This window comes from Rhipicephalus sanguineus, chromosome 6, assembly GCF_013339695.2.
Source record: "Rhipicephalus sanguineus isolate Rsan-2018 chromosome 6, BIME_Rsan_1.4, whole genome shotgun sequence".
In the NCBI taxonomy this organism is placed as follows: domain Eukaryota; kingdom Metazoa; phylum Arthropoda; class Arachnida; order Ixodida; family Ixodidae; genus Rhipicephalus; species Rhipicephalus sanguineus.
The window spans coordinates 83206161-83226984 of NC_051181.1; the positions used below are offsets into that span (position 1 = coordinate 83206161).

The 20824-nt window shown below is 46.1% G+C and overlaps 1 protein-coding gene across 1 annotated transcript in view; it reads right to left on the minus strand.

The window, feature by feature from the left end:
- The window catches only part of LOC119397384 (prickle planar cell polarity protein 3), a 541771-nt gene that overhangs the window by 188570 nt on the left and 332377 nt on the right, over positions 1 to 20824 (minus strand). The gene's annotated exons all lie outside the window — the stretch shown is intronic.

Genomic DNA, 20824 nt, shown 5'->3' on the forward strand with positions numbered 1-20824 from the left:
CAAGGAGCAGCATGCGTGAAATCGACTGCGCCGCGGCGCCGCTTGCACGTAGCGAAAAAAAAGTCTCGATCGCGCATGCGCTTTGCAAACGACACGGCGGAAATCGCGAATGTTTCGAGGCTCCTTTGCTAGGAGGCGGATGCGGGTGTTTTTGTGCGATGTGGAGGCTTCACGAATGTGACGTCAGGCCTCTCCTTATTTTTCCTTCCTCCATGTTTGGAGGCGCTTTTTAAATCTCACTTTATCTCCCCGACCAGATGGTTAAAACTGTCAAGATGGTCAGCTTCCAGTAGAGTGCCTCTGTGAATAAAACATTTCTCTTTAGCTCTCTCTGACGAACAGTGCTCGAAGACGGGACATAGTTTGGACCTGGACAACGCAACGACGCTGGCCCGTGAACAAAAGAGGGAAAAAGTAAATTCCTCGAATCCTGGCGCACACGTCGTGACGCCTCTATGTGCGACATCATCCGTGGCCTCCTGCCTGACGTTTGCAAGGACCTGTGTGTTGAGTAGACTGGTCTACATTCCCTCATTTCTGTCGGTATGTACTGAAGATGCAATTGGCACAGGTGGCGTAATGCTTGTACCTTTTCTTGTTAATTTGTTTTGTTAAGTATTAGCAACCTTCTTTTTTTTTAATTTGTGCTCGAGCCTGTACGTTTGGGAACTATACATGCTCACGCAACAACTATTTAGAAAAATGTCCATCACGAGAAAGTTTCATGACAGAGCGGGTGCAGCAAATTAAGAAAGGTACAACGCCAATTTGCCCCGAAGCCTGATTTGCAGAATAGAGGTACGCTTTTCTTATGGAGCAGCCGTAAGCATACAAACTGTAAGCGCCTAATAAGTGCTAAGTAGGACGATAAGCATAATTTAAAATGCAACTGTAATAATCAGTAATAATATTGTTACGGGGAATATAAACAGAGACTCGAAGGAGTAGCAACAGATGTATTTACAAGTGGTTCACCGAGCAGCGCTGCCGATAGGAACAGCTCGCGCCAGTCTATCCTATTGTCGTCCATTTCTTCGTCTTGTGGACCGCAATGCCACTGGTAGGTAGCAATATTTCATAAAATTATCAAGTTAATCGGGAGAGGTATTCTTGATACTGTCGTCAATAGTACCGAAATTTGCTCATTTTAGTGAAAAAAATTGAGCAGGTTCAGCAGAAGCAGAGATATCGATTTAGAAATGTATGGAAAAGTTTCGCGCGTTTTGCACTTTGTTCGCGGCCCGGAGGTGTGTTTCTATCGCAGAGCGGCTGGCTGACACCAGAGTATATGATATGTACTTATTCATATTGCTTCTTTGTGATATTGTCTTCTTTGTGTGGTCAGTTTAATTAGCGCTGCTCTGTCAATCTTTGTCGTTAAGTTTAGTATTGACTGTGCTGTAAGCACCTGGGCGTTCTCATGGAATGGTACCTTGTACGGGATTTATTGAGTATCTGGGGCTTCAGTGCCCTCAGTTTTCTAGTCTGTGGCGTGATTTACAGTTCTCATATATTACAGGAAGCAATCAGCTGAACCCTTGCAGCGCCAATGAATCTGATGGATAGTCCTTCGTGGATGGTTGCTGGCGAATAGGCTTTCTTCGTTCGTTGTGCATCCTTTTGCAGCACTCTGGGCTTCATTTCGACACGCTGCGCTTAAAATTTAAGTGCTGTTGATTTGGCAAGATCAGTCTTCTGCTTTGTTTTAAATGCGAAGCATTTCTTAGCGAACTTCTGCGACTTTGAGCGTATCTATCTATCTATCTATCTATCTATCTATCTATCTATCTATCTATCTATCTATCTATCTATCTATCTATCTATCTATCTATCTATCTATCTATCTATCTATCTATCTATCTATCTATCTATCTATCTATCTATCTATCTATCTATCTATCTATCTATCTATCTATCTAGCCGCCTACGACTTTGTGCTCTCTTGGCCGTTTCGTTAATCGGATGTATACCAAAATTGGTGTGTCATAACATGACCTTATTGCGAACATAAATGACCAGTCATATCATGAAAATCTTGACAGGCATGGCATGAACAGCATGATATACATTCCACGGCCCTTGGGCTTTTGCGGCCGTTCCATTAATTTCATATATACCAAAATTGGTACGGCGTGACACGAGTTCATCATCAACATAATGACAGGTCCTAACATGCAAATAATGACGCCCATGTCATGTGCAGCATGATTTACATGACATGGTCTCGGGGCGCTCGCGGCCGTTTAAATCAAGGGATATATACGAAAACTGGTATGACGAGACATTTCTGTATGACGAACATAACTGACACGTGGTAACATGAAAATCATGACATGCATGTCATGTACGACATCATTTACATGCCCCGCTCATGGCGCACCGCGGTCGTTTCGCTAGATTGATATACACCAAAACTGCTATTGTGCGATGTGACTGTATAAAGAACATGAATAACAGGTGGTAGCATGAAAACCATGATATCCCTGACATGTATGTCATGATTTACATGCCACGCTCATAATGCATTTGCGGCCGTTTCGCTCGCATGATATACACCAAAATTGGTATTGCGCGACACGACCGTATGACGAACGTAAGCGAGAGGTGGTAACATGAAAATCATGACATGCAAGTCATGTATGACCTGATTTACATGCCACGCTCATGGTGCGCTAGCGGCTGACACCAAAGTTGGCATTGCGCGGTGTGACTGCATGAAGAACATGAAAAACAGTTGGTAAGATGAAAACCATGACATGCATGTCATGTATGTCATGACTTACATGCCCCGTTCATGATGCAATTGCAGCCACTTCGCTAGCTTGATGTACACCAAAATTGGTATTGCGCGACGCGATTGTATAACAAACGTAAATGAAAGGTGGTAACATGCAATCATTACATGCATGACATGCATGACATGATTTACATGACATGCTCATGACGCACTCGCGGCCATTTCGCTAGATTGATATGCACAAAAATTGTTATTGCGCGATGTGACTCTATGAAGAACATGAATAACAGGTGGTAACATGAAAACCATGACAAGCATGCCATGTATGTCATGATTTACATGCCACGCTCATGGTGCATTCGCGGCAGTTTCGCTAACTTGATATACACCAAAACTGGTATTGCGCGATGTGACTGTATGATGAACGTTAGTGACAGGTGGTAACATGAAAAACCATGATATGCATGTCATGTATGGCATGATTTCTATGATATCTCATGGTGAACTCGCGGCCATTTCGCTCGTTTGATATACACCAAAATTGGTGTTGTGCGATGTGACTGTATGACGAACATAAATTAGAGGTCTTAACATGCTAATCATGTTATGCATGTCATGTACGGTATGATTTACATGCCACTGTCATTGTGCGCTTCCGGCCGTTTTGTTAACTGGATATATACCAAAATTGGTGTGGCATGACACGAGTGCGTGATGAACATAAACGACAGGTCATGAATTGTATGTACCAGAATATGCAGTTTCATTGGCACGGTGTATACTAAATTGCGCATGCATGCGTGCATGCCAAACATGCGATATATGGTGGACTAGATGCCATGACATGAATGATTTCATTAGGCTCAAAGACAAACAAGGTGATGTATGCAGCTCTTTGCTGGCTGCTTCGCATTTACATCGATTCCCAGAGCGCGTGGGATCTGCCGAATTTTTTGTGGCTTTTTGCATCTTTGTTTCTTCTTGTGTTGCTTTCCCAAATGCTGGATCATCAACCGAAAACTGCAGCTTATTGTGAATAAATGAAATAATAATGACTCAAGTATGCTGAATTTCATCTGCTAGAGCTCTGTGAAGAAAAAAATACGCAGTGACTCTGCAGTGCTTGCATGAGAATTCTTTCGTGTAACCAACGCGTGAAACGATCAGCATAGAGTACAGAAACTAACAGCTTAGCAAAGAAAAAAAAATACTCCCGATGCATCTCACTGAAATTCCGTCCGGACGGAGTAAGGAAATTTGTAAAATACTCCGGAGGTGCCACAAAAAAACTCTGGCCAGCCGGAGTGGAAGAAGAGCGAAAAATACTCCAAAAGCTCCACGCAGTCATTCCGGCCAACCGGAGTGAAAGAACAGCAAAAAATACCCCGTAGGCGCCACGCAATAACTCCGGTCAGCTGGAGTGAAAGAACAGCGAAAAATACTCTAAATATGCCACGCAATAAATCCGGCCAGCCAAAGCGAAAGATCAGCGAAAAATGCTCCGGAGGCGTCCACCCAATAACTCCGACCGGCCAGAGTAAAATCTTTACTCCGGAGTATAAAAAAGTCCCAATGGGGGTCGCTAGAGGACAAGCATTTTACTCCCACCTGGGAGTTATTTTTTTACAGTGCGCCTCATTTGTTTATTTTTGTTTGTTTGTGCCTCGTCAGTGTGGTTTCTTGTCTTTGTGTCGTCATTCTTCGCCTCTCGATACAGCTCAGAGTTGAATCGAAAAATTGAAAACTTTGCTTTGTGTTTTTTAGCACATATCTTTAAGTAAATATTGGCGCTTTTGTATAGCATCGGTTACTTCTTTTCGCAGAAAATTCATTATAGTGAAGCCCACAGGCGTGTATCAATCTGCACAAAATGGCGCTCAATGTAAGCTTGTAAGCTTGTAAATCGCCTAATCACAATGTGATGTCGCTTAGTACTACTGTGGTTGGCGTAAATTATATTATAATAATTCAACACCGCTATAGTTGACATTATCTACAGTAGCACGTACACGGAATACATTGACACATAGCGCTAAACATTAAGTCCATTTAACATAACAAGACTAAGGTTGAGACTATATTCAGTCACACGGACACAAAATAAGTTTACACAAAGCGACGCATAACGTTTAATCTAGCATGTCTGCGGACATTCTTACCCGTCAAGTTGCTTATAACTTCCTTTTCTGAACTTATATGGTTATTATAGTTTCTATTTATTTATTCAAATAGCTGCTGTTTGAATAAATAGAATTTGTGCATTATTCTGTCGCTCATGCATCCTCCACTTCACATATTCTTTTCAATTTTCTTCTATTACCTATCGTCAATATCGCATTCTGGATACGGCAAATATTGAAGCAACAACCTCTTGTCGCCAGGCAGCACTTCGTCCTCAATATAAGACGTTCACGCTGTCACGCTGTTGCACAACTGTGCACTGAAGTGTTCTACATCGGCGGACAGATTAAAACCGGCCACTTGTCCCCGTCGTTCCTGCTCGCCCTATTTTTCCTTTAACGATGAATCGTCCAGAACTAGCTCGGCTTTCGGTCGTTCCAACTACACTTCAACCGAAGCTCCCTTCGCTTACCCGTCTTACCTGCAACCGAGGTCAATGACACGCACGGTAAAGATTCAAATTGCTTTCAAGTCTCGGGCCACAGCCGGGCTTCGTGTCTTCACGGACACTCGCAATAAAGCTCAACGCGTCACTCGAGCTCCATCAAATACAAACTTTGTTACAATTCACTTAATTTGGTGGTGTCTTTCTCGTCTTCGCTTATTTTCTTTACTGGTGACAGTGTTACCGAGTCCCTTTTCTAATGCCTCGCCCAGGCTGACAGAGCAGCAGTCCGTATCGTTCTACTCGCAATAAAATCCAACGCCTTCAAGCCCACGGAGTTCTTTGAGTGGCCAACCTTGTTGCCTATTACTGGTGTGCCCCCCCCCCCCCCTTTCCTCTTTTCTTTTAAGTGATAGCGGCGTTCCCGGGTGCCTCCGACAGTTCGGCCTAATGGCAAATATGCACTTCAGGTCACGAACAAGGTGAGGGGCAGTGTCTTCTGGCAAAGCGATGTCTTAAGCAATCAAAACTATGTGCTCTGACGAAGAGAGGGCCCTTTGAATTGTCCAGTCGACGACCTCTAAGCTTCTCGATCTCCCAGTCACGTCTTTCGAACGGGCGATGACCATTCAGTGGCCCTCACCGCGGCTGTCGGCTGCCCGTTATGTTGCTGGGCCACCGCTGTTTAGCTGACTGAAGTAGTTTTAGGGCTGCGCGTTGGAGAATCTAATGCTCGGTACGCGGAACATATAACATTCAACGGTCTTTCTTTGTTTGCATGTATTTTTTTTAATCTTCACCTACATCATCGCTGCCAAAAATGATCACCAACAGGAATCTTGAAAAGAGGAGAAATTTCAAAATGGAAAGAAGTCTGAACTTGCCGCCACTTCCTGGCGATCGTCATACTCTCAGAAAGACTTAATGTACTACAGCAGCATTACAAGGAGCATTGAACTGCAACACGTTTATTCCTCCATTCTCACTCTATAGATAAAAAGGTACCGGCGTTCTCCAGGCCCTGAAATAATTTCTTTTACTTATATAAACATCAAATTAAGTCCATGCATTCTTTCGGTAATAACTATCAAACATACCTTTCATTTTTTTAATTTCGTTTGTTTGTTTTACTCTGTTTATATTTAATTCTAAACTGGCTATTTGTCGCTAATACTTTTTAATGCCACATCCAGCTCATTTTCTTTCTATATTTGTTATGCCACCCACTCCTCTCTACAATGCTGCTTCGGTAATTGATGGTATGTAAAGAAAAATGAATACGGTTAAGCGCCGGTATAACGAAGTCTCGAGGCTTCGTTATAACGAAATTTCTACCACCTGGGTTCTTTAACAGGAACCTAAATCTTAGCACACGGGCCTCTAGCATTTCGCCTCCATCGTAATGTGGCCGCCGCGGCCGACACTCGATCCCGCGACCTTCGGGTCAGCAATCACGCACCATAACAACTAGACCACCGGGGCGCGTGCGAGGTTACGCTAACAGGTCACTTCAGGTATGCCGACTTCAATTGCATTAGCAATCGATCGGTTTTTGAAGGTACGTGTGTGTGATAGTTCCTGGAACCTCCCTAATCACATAGAGTTCGATCAAATCAGCACATGGCAGTTATTGATAAGTAGTTATACTTGACAGCGATTAGTCCCGCTAATATTTCAACTATGGCCGGATACTAAATCGCTCGATGCTTACTCCAATGTTTTCATTCAAGTACGCGTTCAACGCAAAGTAAAATGCGAGCCAATCGTTTCACCCATTTAAAGTGCGTTGCATATGAGAGTGAACTATACATTATATGAATTCTATGAAGGAGAACCTTTATTTAGGACTTCTTGGCAATATGGGCGATGGTCTATGGCAAAAACAAATGACAGAATCAATAAGCTTCCAAAATTCATGATTCTGGCCGAAAACAGCTAAATTATGCAGGTCTGTCATTTTCAAGGACTTTCTTCTGAAATTGCCCAGTGACCTAAACATCCTCTTAGCTCGGCTGCCTCGGCTTAACTTACGTTTCTCTCAGGTTTTATAATAACGTTGGTTTTTTTTTCGTAGGTAGGCAGCTCGTGTCTGAAGCGACAAGGCAGAAAAAGCGAGCTGCGACAAGGAGCTTACTTCCTAGGTAGCTTATATAATGATAGGAGGTGCGCTTATAGATTGCGAAGTGGCGTGCGCGCAAGCGGAAACATTTCGGTGACGAAGCTTTCCTTACGTTGTTTAAATCGAACGAACACTATAATATTTTGATGGGAAAGAACAGGGAAACGAAGTTGACAGAAAACATGCGCGAATTTGCGCTTGCAAATCTAAAGCCTCACCACCGCGAATGCACGGGTGGTCATTATCGATAATTCTTCGATGGACGGCGAACTGAAATAGAAGTTGCCTACTGTGCAGATTTCCGCATTCTCCATAATTTCCCGGTAATGATTGTGCCTCTCCTGTCAATTATAGTGCGCTCACCGAACAAATGTGCACACCCACGCTGTCTACAACGGAAGCTTAGATGACAGGCAGAAATGTGAAGGCAGTTCGTGAAATGCTTCCGTTATGTGACACTTAGGTAGGCGCCGGTCTCACTGATGTAGTACAGAAGGAAAGTGCGAAAGAATGAACGGCCCCTTTGAAACAAGGTGCAAGCGGGATAGCCTGAGTTTTCCTCTTGTTTTTTTTAGATGCGAAGCAGCTTTTTCTCGGGGCTGTGTCCGTCCTCCCATCGCTGACCGTCCGCTAGGGAACCACGTGTGCTGGCGCGCGCTAGAGCGTTTGGGCCTGTGTCAGGGGCTGAGTAAGACGCTGTGGCCTCTCCCCCTTACACCCTTGGGAATCATGTGTGCTGGCACGCGCTAGCACGTTCGGGCCTGTGTAAGGAGCTCGGTAAGTCGCTGTGGCCTCTCTCCCTTACACTCTCTCAGCAATCACGTGATGGCGTCGGGGAACGATATTCTGCAGACTCCACTTGCAAGGACGCGTTAACATCGAGCAAGGTGCCCGCGATCAACGGAACTTTAAGTCGACCCATGCGCTGCTTCGCATCCCCACATGGTTCCCTTTAGTGGGAGATGGTGCAATTTTTTTAGGGGCGAGGCACCTTAGGGTCTAGGCTTGTCCGCTGTGTGCTGTCCGTGCTCACGGCAAGCACCGAGTAAAATCATTAAAAAAATGTTTAACAAGAGACTAATATCAATCATAATTGGGACAAAGCAATATGAAACACCTAGGAGCACAAACCCTTTATACTAGTCGGCGATTTCAACGTAGAGATAATGGACCTTAGGACCTAGCTTTCTTGTCGACGCTCACTGTCCGCTGTCATGGTGGTTAGAAAACCGTTGCTATAGTCGAAACATATGTGTGTATGTGAAAAAAAAGGTTCACAATAGACGAGCAACGATCACAGTTGTGGCGAAACCATATAAAACACCTACAAGCACAATCCCTTTATACTAGTCGGCAACTTCAACGTACACATTATAGACCGTAGGACATGGCGTTGTTGCCGACTCTTTATGTCATTTTATGTCACTCTATTTACATTATATGTGGCACGCTCGGGTAACATATGAGATACACAAAAAAACTATAACAGTACACTAATATCAATCACAATTGCGACAGAACAATATAAAACTGCTACAAGCCTATACTATACTAGTCGGCGCCTACAACGTCAACATTATGTACCTTAGAACCTAGCTTCGCCCACTCGTCATTATTCACTTCGTGGAGATGCGTTCCATACCACACAGTCTCTTTCTGCCACAAAATAAACACGAGAGGACGCTGCGGTGCAAACGCGTATGTAAGCGCATTCCAGACCACACATTCTCTTTCTGCCATGGGTGAAAACGAACGTAAGGCGCGGCATGCGGCAGCTCAACGGGAACGCCGACGACAAGCTGCTACTCCGCTGGCGAGGGCGCGGGAAGCGGCGGCAAAACGGCAACGCCGACAACAATCTGCACCCCGGAGACAACTGGTTTGTGCAGTATACGACGTTTTGGTACGCTCTAGGATGCATTTCGTATGGCTGCAAACAACCAACAACCACCAGCGGAACGTGCATAGACGTTGTCTTTGCCAACTTCAGGCTAAATCCGATCGAAGAACCATTGGCTCTACATTTCACGGACCACAAGGCAGTAAAAATGAAGGCAAAACGGAATCCACAACTCAACACGACATACGAGTTATGACCAATAAAACACATTGTATATAACTGTACAAACGCGTTGTCACTCATTTACATGCGCAAGTGGGCAATGTCACGGGAGATTCACGGTTATCGAACGATCCCCGGTGCTTCGCCCAGTCATCATTTACTTCGTGGATATGCATGGATTTTTTCTCGTTAAATCTCCTATACAGTCTATGCACCAGAGCACGCCTGTCTCGCACCCAGGCTGCTGGCGATCCGAGCGGATACTCTCGCACACAGACGCCGGGCTGCCAAGGCGCACGCGGGTTGCACCAAGTGAACAGGACAAGCTGCAGTTCTGAGGCTTTAAAGTGCGAAAAAGTACCCGTTCACGCCTCTTCAGCGTATAAGAGCTCGTCGGGCACTACTGCGTCGTCTTTGGATACCAAACAAGCAGCGCAACAGGAGGATATTACTTAGCGTTGTCTGCGGCGATCACGACGCGCCACGGGAATGGCGCCAGCGCGGTGTTTTGAGCATTCGCCTCTAATAGATAACTGTGATTCAAGCAGAAAAACTAGGAGCCGAGTGAAAATGCGCGAGTAAGTACGCTAACTGCGTGTATTCTGCAGTGTGATGCGCACATATTCATTTCACGAACTTAATTTGCGTGACACGCAGCTGGGTTGAAGGCAGGCGCGAGCTTTGTGTAGGGGTGCACTTCATACCCTTAAGCGTTTCCTTTGACGAAAATGTAGTGCAAGGTAGTGCTTTCAAGCACAAGCAATCAGCATGCTTTGCCACTTTCAACGTAGTATCAAGCTTTAGTGCTTTTGATGGCATCCACGCCTTCAAGGTTACAAGCTTTCGCCTTTAAAAGGTAGTAAATGGTACGGTGTTGCTCAACAGCTGGCCAGAATTTCATGCTTTCATTTCAGTGTTTGATGTTCCCAAATTTATTTGGACACGGGGCATCCAGCTGCACATAATACATATATTGGCACGTAAGTAAACAGTACTCGCGCCAGTGTCCTTTACGTCATAGGCGTAGCGCTAGCTCAAGCAGCAAAATTTTTAGCATATTTACACAGCACACATTTATTAAGAGACAGCTGGATTCCGCCGATTTCAATATCGGCTTAACTAAGAGTAGCATAGTTTCGCGTGTAAATCATCATCGTTACAGGATTAAAATCGTGCAGATAGCTTCCAAAAGGGATCGATGAACGTCATTGCAGGTGATACTCTCTGATAGCACGCTTTTGTGAGCAAGACGCATTATTATAAGAGCGCTCGTGGAACAAAAATTACGTTCTGCGAAACTACGCGCAAAGCCTACTCTAATAATTATGCGATGCATGTTAAAATGACGAGTTTTCACAAAATTTTGTGCGCAACTTGTAATATACGGCAACAAAGCATCGTTTCACTCTTTCGCGAGCTGCACGGCAATTACGACTCACGCGTACTACAGCGGGACGTTTTATTTACAAATGTAGCAGCGTACGTACCTGACAAGGTTGCTTCCGCAGCCTGCTCAGCACGTATATATAGCGTATACATTGTGGACTTGCATGAGCAAAGTGTTCTTGATGTTCTAATAAAAACGGCAAAAATGTCCAGGCTTGAAAAAAAAAACGCCAGGCCTGCGCTGAAACCGCAGCACAGTCACAGCGAAAGCTGGAAGAGCGGCGTTTCTAGAGCCCGTTGTAAGCTCTCTTGGGGCTACAATACAAGTACACTAGAAAGGTGCCCACTACGCCATAAATCACAATTTTTGGGAAGTTGGGAAGCACCTATTAAGCCATTATTCGTCATTCTGCGGAGAAGCGAGGCACCAGCTACACGTCTGTAAGGCATTATGTGCACTTTGTTGACGCGACGACTGATGACGATGAAGAATTATGGCTCAGCCCTTTGTAATGGGTTGGAATGTTTAAACGACCCACCAGTTATGTAATTTGCATTGGGTGACGCAGGTCGCTATTTCCCTCTCCCGTCATGCTGTATAACATACGTTGCCGTGGGAGAGAGACGGGGGGGGGGGCGAAGAACTTTACTGAGACCTCGAGGAAATGGATCATGCGCTTATGGGCTTCCTTGGCAACCGATACAAGTGCACTTGCGAGGAACCCACTACGCTATAAATCACTTTAATTTTACTGAGACCTCGAGGAAGTGGATCATGCGCTTATGGGCTTCCTTGGCAACCAATACAAGTGCACTCGCGAGGAACCCGCTACGCTATAAATCATTGTAATCCTTTAAAGTAGGGTAGCAGGCACTGTGCCATTTTTCGTCATTCTACGGAGAGCCGTGGTACCTGCTAAACGCATGTAAGGCATTATGCGCACTTTGTTGATGCTGTGCCTGATGACGATGAAGAATTATGGCAGAGCCCTTTGTAATGGGTTGGAAGCATTCAACAACCTACTCGTTGCGCAATTCGCATTGTGTGACGCCTGGTTACAGAATTCGCGTTGTGCGACGCTTGGTGCTTATTTTACTCTTCTACCCACGCTATATTGCATATGCTAATGTGGTTCCTTCCCGACATGAAGCCTGTATAGGACCTTTTTTTTTGCAAAGCAGTTTCGAGCACAGGCATGACTCAGAGGTTGAATACTGGGCTCCCACGCAGAGGGCCTAGGTTCGAACCTCGTTCCATCCTGGAATTTCTTTCTTATTTCGTTTTTTTTTATTTCGAGCGATATTGGTTACGGACACCGGCGGCGGCGGCGGCGGCGGCGGACAACTACGGCGCCAAAAACGGCCGGTGAAATGATCTCATAACAGCTTTCACTGTAAAATGCGAAACACACTCTCCGGTGGGCTGAGTATCGGGAGTTCCGCGTTTGCTCTGTGTTGAGTCTGCTGGCATAGCAGTCCAGGGACGTTGCTTCGTCGAGTTTTGCGATAGATCGTGCGACGCGCGATGACAATATGGAGCTACGCATGGAATTCGCTGTGTTCTGGTCTATATACCTTGCGTGAAGTAGACAGCCTGCAAGACGTTGGAGAGAAGACACCGACGTCAGAACTACCTGCATTAATTTAAGTGCAATGCACCTATAAATCGAAGGCAAATGGCGCTCATGGTCCCACATTTCTAAGCGAAAAAATTACGCCATCTCCCGCTAAAGGGGACCATGAGGCGGTGCGAAGCCGGAGCACTTGCACGATCGCATTCCGTTGGCGTTCGCTGGGCATGCTACCGACCTCGCGTCGTGGAACGCGAAGAGGAACACTACGCGCGTCGTGTCTTCCCGCTAGCCTGGCCGTTAATTCTCACAGGGCGTGCGGGGAACGTCGATAGGTGCGCGAGAGAGAGGCAGCGTAGGAGAGGAGAGAGAGTGGGAGGGGACGCGCATGCGCTGGCCCTCATCGCGGCGCTGCGCAGGAGAGAATTTCGGCATGTCGAGCCCGCATTTCAGAGGAGCCAACCGAGGCAAGCGCTGGACTGAACGCGCGCAGCGCTCTACCACATGAAGGAGAGGAGACTAGAGGAGGAGAGTAGCGTATGCGCCGTGACAGCAGGAGTGAGAACGCAGGAGAAGCGCAAGCAGGTGCTGGTAGAGAAGTGGAGAGAGTAACGCGCAGCTGTTGGAGAGAGGGAAGGAGGAGAGTCGCGCATGCGTAGTGTGAGTGTGGACTACGCCGCGCGCGGATGACCACGCCGCGTTACATACCCTTGAGCCAGAGATACTTCGCATCTAAAAGCCGCCGAGTTTCGCAGCTAGGCTGGGAGAAGGCGCCACCATCCCACCATCAGAAAGCTTCTGGGGTTTTCGCTGCTAGAGGCGCTCCCACTCATCAGCCAACAGGAAGGCGCCGGCTGGTGTTGTGTCTTTCCCACCATGGACGCCGCTGAGGAAGCTCGCCGAGAACGACAGCGCTCGCTCGCCCGAAAACGGCTGTGCCGAAGGAGAGCGGATGCCGCCGTCAGGGCTAAGCAAGCAGAGGAAGAACGACTGTGTCGATTGCTCGACCCTACTACAGGAAAACATGATACAGCAGCCAAATAGTAAGAGCGTAAGGAAAATCCCAAGGGGAAAACCAACGAACCGCAAGCGAAAAGACGGTATCGAGCCGATCCCGAGGTGTGGGCGCGAAAAAAATGCTGCGAAGAGAGACACAGGGACGGGGCGGTCATTGCACTCCCCCAGCATTCACTTAAAGCAGAGCTGTCAACAATTTTTCTCAACCTGTGCGACACATCACTTATATAATACGGGATAGCGTCAATGCTTTAAAGCTCGGCAGCATGTTACACTCTGCAGAACACTCTTTAAAAAAAGGTACTGCTACTTACTTTGATATAATAAATAGCTGCCACAACATTCACTGCGTAAGTAGTAAGTGCAGGTAGTAACGTTACTACCCATGTCATTTACTAGTTGTAGTTGCTACCTACCAGAACGTAGTAAGAGAAAGTTAGTAACAGTGCTGCCATGACGGTTGCTAGTCCATGTTACTACTTACAGGAAGGTAGTAAGCTAAGCTAGTAACTTTACTACCATGACGGCTACTATTTGCAGTTACTACTTCTTTCAAGGTAGAAGGCGAAAGCGTGCTTCACACTTGGCAAATCATTACGTTATGCAATCGAGGACCAGGCTTTTTTGAAGACAAAACGAGCCGCACTCATACGTTGCGTCATATGATGAAGTCATCACATGACGCCTTATTCATCTCCTCTAGATCTGATACCGTAAAATGTCGCGGTTTTATACGCAGTTTAGCTAACCCTCAACTACACCCTTCTGTTCGCTGTAAATCGATGCTCAGAACACAGGATGTTCCTAGGCCACGCGCTAACTACGGTATTGAAGCATTAAGTTATTGCTTGCCGAATACACTAAATAATTTCAATATTACTTATGAAAATGTGCGCACACTCTCTGATAGCTCTATTTTGAATAGTACTTTGTTAAGTATGTCCGTAGTAATACGTATTTCTGTCTGCGTAACATTTTTATTTTAATGTGTAGCATGTCTATTGTTTCAATTATATTGTCGTGAGGTGTATTTTGCTTTTGCCGTATTGTTTGCCACAGTGAGCCTGGGGAGGTCAGGATTGTCAAGCTGTTTAAAAAGCCTGTTTAGTACAGCTTTTTCTCCCTTCTTAACCACTTACTGTAGGTGGTAAATAAACAAACTCCAACTCAATGTCCCAGCGACCGGTGACCGTCGTTGTGACGTCATATGGTGCCATCGCAACATGACGTCATTAGGAACGCAGGTCGCGGGGGTTTTTCTATCACTTCATTCGCCTGCCGTGTTTCGTTCCAGGGGCCGCGCAATAAGATGCTTAAGTTTTTCGCCTTAAAAAGTGCCGGAAGTCGGGCTTGATAGTCGTTCATGACCATAGGTACAGCCATAGGTACATGACCATAGGACAGTGCCCAGGATTTGGGGAACTCTGTACATGGCGCCATCTCTCAGCGGCGGCAATGGCGTCCTGCTATAACTGAATGGGAAATCGGCGAAAAAAAAATCCTATCTGAGGAAAAAAGCTAGTTACCAAAAAGGACTCCCGGTTCAATGCAGCAGACACCCACTGTAACATTTTGATAAATTGTAGTATCGCGCTACAAAGCGTGTGGCTTCCCAGGACAATCTAACACCACCCATTAGAAATACATGGCGCCCCACTGTAAAATATTAAACACTCTGGGAAGCCACGCGGTTTTGTATTGCATCACTGGTATTTTACCCGAATGCTCAAAATAAGCCTCTGCTGCATAGAACCGGGAGTCCTTTGCGGTAACTAGCTTTTTTTTCGTCAGATATGATTTTTTTTCGCCTATTTCCCATTTAGTTACCGCAGGCCACCGCTGTCGTCGACAAGAGACTGAGTTACATGCACATGTCCCCAATTCATGGTCATGCCGTTTGTCTTCTTTGCGTAGTGTCATCGTTGCACTGTGCATATAGTCGTTAATACTTATCGGCATATAGTTAGAACCCTTAGGAGAGTCGGCGAAAAAAAAAAAACGTTGTGTTCACGTTGGTGCCACTTTACAAAGGTAGACCGTTTTCGGCTGTTCTAATTTAAGCAGCGCACACGTCAGTAGGATTGGCAGATATGTAAATGCCAGACTTCGGGAACAATTTAACGACTCGCACGCTATATTACCTCCGGTCGGTTAAGCTCCCACAGCAGAACTTGAGTGCTGACATTTGTTTGGTAAGTGCGTTTTGATTGACAGGGCCAAAGCGGTAGTCGCCAGGGAAATTACTGAGGCTCGCGAAATCGCCAGTTTAGCGGACGTCTTCGTCAGTTCGCCTCTGATCGAGTTGTCAAATAATGAGTAGGGCTTTCGACCATACCACTGCAGCGGCGCTTCCGGGTTAGCAACGTATAAGGTCACTCGTGTTTCCGTCAGCAGGTTCGTACATCTTTGCTCCTGGAGCTTTGTCTTCGCGTAGTCATCATTCAGTTTCCCCGCAACCCTGAACTTTCATTGTGTGCGCGTGTCAACCTCGACCGTGCATATTCACGTCGCCTATGATTAAAACCATCTAAATTTGTTGAAAGACAGTGCCTTCTTTTTGTATCGTTCTATTTCCGCGTCGATATATACCCCCTGTTTGGTGGCTGTCTTACGGTTCACTAACGTGCCATCTTGTACGTCTTTTCAAGTAGCGTTGGCTTATTCGGGCAATGCTTACTTGCGAGAGGTGTTGCTGCATTTATTAAGGCGTCAGCATCTTAAGGCTGCATTTATAAGATGCCGCATAAAATGCAAAAAAGTGACCGTCGGCTTCGTCAGCGCCAACACCAATCACGCGAAAAATCATCATCACGTGATGACATCACATTATGACGTCACATCAGGACGTCTTCACATCACATCGTCGCTTGGTGAAAGGTGGGCATATCCCGGAGGCACTGCTAAACCACGCTAAGAGCAGAAAGCTTCGAGTGCCTCCGATCCCGGAGCCAGTTCAAACGACGTTGGGTGCAGAAAGGTTTCGGGGCGGGGGTGAGGGATTAATACGATCGACTAAGAAGAAGAAGAATGATATGGCTTTCGCCTTTGAGTACGTCTTACGCAAATGCTTTCAGGGTATAAACACGCTTGCCGAGAATTGTTGAAGGAAACTGGTGCCTTGTGCTCTAACACACACCTGCCAACACCTGTTAACACACACCTGTCAACACCTGTTAAGACGGAGCCAAGTCGTTCATCTACAAAGGCTCGAAAGCGAAGCAGCTTTTCTTTAGCCCAGTGTGAGTAGTGTGCAATCTGAGGATATGCCGTCCGGGTATACATCGAGTCTGCAATAGGTCACTTCGCGACCCTTATAAAAAGGCGTTTAGACACTCTATAGACTGTCTAAACCCATTTTTAGATCGTCTATAGACTGTCTAAACACATTTGTGCAAAGGCGGAGACGAAATATTGAATGTTCAAATGCTTGTCAAAGACGGAACCAAGCTGCGGCTGAAAGTTGAGCATGAGAAAGAATCCGACGTACACTGCTCACAATAAGAGAACATATTTGGGTAAATTCAAAGTCGCTATTAAATTGCTAATACTAATTGACATGATGTGGAGAAATCGCGCGGTGCCCCACTCTTGTGGGGTTCAGTGCTCTTTGCAAATGCGAACTATCGCTGCAAGCAAGGTGATGTAGCTACGAGGGCAAGGCAAATAATTTAACCAGGCTGAGTTTCTTAGTATACCCTGCACAAAGAATCGGAGAAATGGGACTTCGAGACAAGGAGAAAGACAAAACACATGCAACGCCCACACAGGCTTCCATCCTCGACTCGGCCACAGATAATCTGATAAGTTGGTGGACATAAAAAAAAAACCACATTGGCCCATTCTTGGCCCTGCACATCGTAGATGCGCGTGGTCACAGTGATAACACGGTAAGAGAGAGAGAGAGATAGGAAGAGGAAAGACAGGGAGGTTAACCAAGCTTTGCCTCGGTTGCCAACCCTACACTTGGGGTGGGGGAAGGAGGGATAATAGACAGGAAAGGGTAGAGAAGAAAGACGAAGAGTAAGAAAGAGATGGATGAACAGCTTGAAACTACACAACACAAACTCGCGCTGTTAGTGCATAACACGGTTAGAAAACTGCCAGAACTAGCGGACTGAATCATCGAACGCAGCTCTGGGGTATAGCTTTCCTATATTCCGAGGAGAACACCAGCGTCATCAACGACGGCGACACTCCCCGCAAAACCCTCGGCTAGGTGTTAAAGAAGCGTATGAGTCGCGCTGCCTGCAGACAAATGCATATCCACACCTGCGTTTAAAGCATGCCATCCACCCCACCGCATACGCTGGTCTTTGCCCGTGGTGTGGCGGACAGCCAACTCTCGCCCACATTATGTGGGAATGCGAACTAAGGCCACCCGAAATTAACGCGCCTCAGATTCCAGCGCAATAATTCAGAACGAAGGAGTGGGAGACCTTGCTCGCCATCGAGGATAAGGAGGCCCAAGAGGCGCTCCTCAACAAGGCACAGCGGGCTGCTGAGGCCAGTGGAGCCCTGGACTAGGGGCCCCACCAACCTGCTTCTCGAACCCCTTCCTTTTTAATAAACGTTGTTTAATTGAATTCTCTATATTCTCATGGCGGGTTTGTATATGTATATAGTTTAGACTCGATTTGATGAAGTGGTGATCAAGCTCCAATTATTTCGTTAGATCGGGAAGTTCGCAGAATTGAGAAACGCAGTTTTCGGTTCTTCGTAATCCAAGATTGTAACGTAGCGCCACCCAAAATTTATACCGTGGCATTGTACAAAAGAGTGCTAAGCCGGGCTAGTTGGTAAGCGTTCATAGTAAATTTACAGCGCGAAGAACGAGAGACAGAAGAGGAAATAATACACAGGACAAGTCGCAGCGGCATTGTATTTGCCGTTAACCTACGCCAGCGGGTGTGAAAAGTACACGAGGTCGGCCTGGTCATGCAGACTCCCATAGCGCCCAGACATAAGAGGCTGCACGTACGGGCGACTCAGGCCAGGTAGGCGGTCACGTGCGCCTATGAAAGGTTGTCGATATGCAAGAACGCGGATAACAAATGCGGTGAATGTCCCAGCCTGGCCGCGCAGGAAAGCTGCGACGAGACGATCAGCGCGATTTGCCGCATGAACGATGAAATAAAGAAAGCAACCACCGGTGGCCCTAGCGCGATCCAGTGCGTAAACAAAATTAAGGCAGCTTGGCACTAATTATGCCAAGCCTGAAGTAGGTACGGAGCGGGGCGGCCATCTCTGTTTCCGATTCGTTTTCTCTTTCTTTCTTTCTTTCGTTCTTTTCCTTTGTTTGTTTGGTTGTTCTTTTTCTTTCTTTCTTTTTTTCTCTTTCTTTCTTTCAGGTTTCTTTCGTCCATTTTTCAGTTTTTTCTCTTTATTTCCATTTATTTATTTCTCTCTATCTATCTATTTCTTCTCCTTTCTTGCTCTTTCAATTTTTCTTCTTATTTATTCCCTCTCTCTCTTCTTTGATTCTTTCTCTTTCACTCTTTGATTCTTTCTCTGCATTTGTTTTTGCCTTGCTCATTCTGTCGATGTTATGCTTTACTCTCTCCCGTCCTCCTGTTCCTTCTCCTCACCCTTCCCTTCCCTCTCTCGTCTATGTTTGTCATCCTCACCTTCTTTCACTCTTTCTCGTGCTTTCTATCTTTCTCTCGCTTTCTTCATTTTCTTTCTCCCTCTCTCCGGTTCTTTCTATTCTTTTTTCTGACTTTCTGTCTCTCTATCTTTCTCATTCTTTCTACGCTACGCTTTACTCCCTTCCCTCCTCTTTTTCCTCCTTTTCACCCATACATCTCCACTCTTCACCCTCACTATCCTTTCCCAACCCCTTACTACTGTACAAGACTATGCTATGTTCTGCTAGCGTCCGCGTGAAAATTTGAAAAAGAAAATCACCGCTTTTTACTGGTTCATTTCACGAAAAACATTCAGGGCTTGGCGGTCGAGTTGCTCCCAATGAGTGCCTGCCGTGGAATGGAATTTTTTTTAGTTAAGTCAGGAACTTCGTAAGATCGGGTTTCGTTAGATCGAGTTTTAACTGTAACCTGAATAAATCGTTTGTAGCTTAGCGTATTATTTAGAAAACGTATATCATATATTTCTTTTTTGTTTTGTTTTTTACATCGAAGCTGTTCTTAGCCGACCCCTTCGCCGTCCGCCGGTGTTCCCTCAGCGCTTATTGCGAGGTCTTGCGGTGTGGAGGCAAATGCGGTGTCAGGCTGAGAGAGTGGCAAAGGTGATCCTTGGTGGAGAGGGTGAGCCACTGGGAGGCGCACCTGGAGTGGCGATAGTGATACTAGGCGGAAAGCGCATCAGCACGTAGCTGTCTGCTAGGAGTAGCCTGAAGTTCTTGTGGCATTCGCTCTTCCAGGATGGCCAGGTGTACTCGCTCTCCCTACCCCATAGCTTAAAGGGGCCCTGCAACACTTTTCGAGCATGCTCAAAAAGCGCTGCCGATCGGTAGCCGAGGCTCCCGAGAACACGCGAGCCAAATATTATAGCGATGCGCACGGCCTGGAATTTACAATAAATTCTCAAAGTCAGCTGAAAATCGCTCCCTCTTCTCTCGACAAATGATGTATTAGTCCGCAAAATATGACGCGATTGTCGACAGTTCCACCATTGGCTGATGTTATAATCACGATAACACCCTCATTATTACTTTCGCTGTTAATTTTGAGTTCAATAAGTAGATAATATGTATGTTTATATTCTGTTATCGCGTTAAAAACACCGAACAAACATTAATATTAGCACTAGAGCACTGCACGGGCTCGGGCCTACCCGGAAACCCGGGCCCGGCCCGGCCCACGGGCCGGGCCGGGCCGGGTAAAGTCGCTTTTACGGCGGGCCCGGGCCGGGCTCGGGCTTGAAGCTCCTGGCTTAGGGCCGGGCCCGGGTTTGAGGTGGCGGGCTCGGATCGGGCCGAGCTAGTACTTTGTTCGGTTCTTAAATGGACACTATGGTGAAACAGTAAATCGCTTTAGACTGATAATGTGTACTCTAAGAACTCAGATGTCGTTAATTTTGCCATCATAAGTTTATTATCAGACGAGAAAATGAAGGCCAATATCCCATTTTTTAAATTTCGCGCCGAAACTCCGAGCATGACGTCACGGATTTCAAACTGTGTTTGTCATATTTGGGAGACATTGGCTCTACAAAATTTCTTGACATTCGGTATGTTAAGTCTATGGCCCCTTCAATTTACTTCATTTTTGGTCAATTTACTTCATTTTTGGTGATTAAAAACTACGTAGGCCTCATTAGACGCTGTCAGAATCTATGATGTCACAGCATCTCCTGCGCGAATTTCAAGGGGGCGTCGCCACCCCCGTTTATCTTTTTGCGAGTTTTC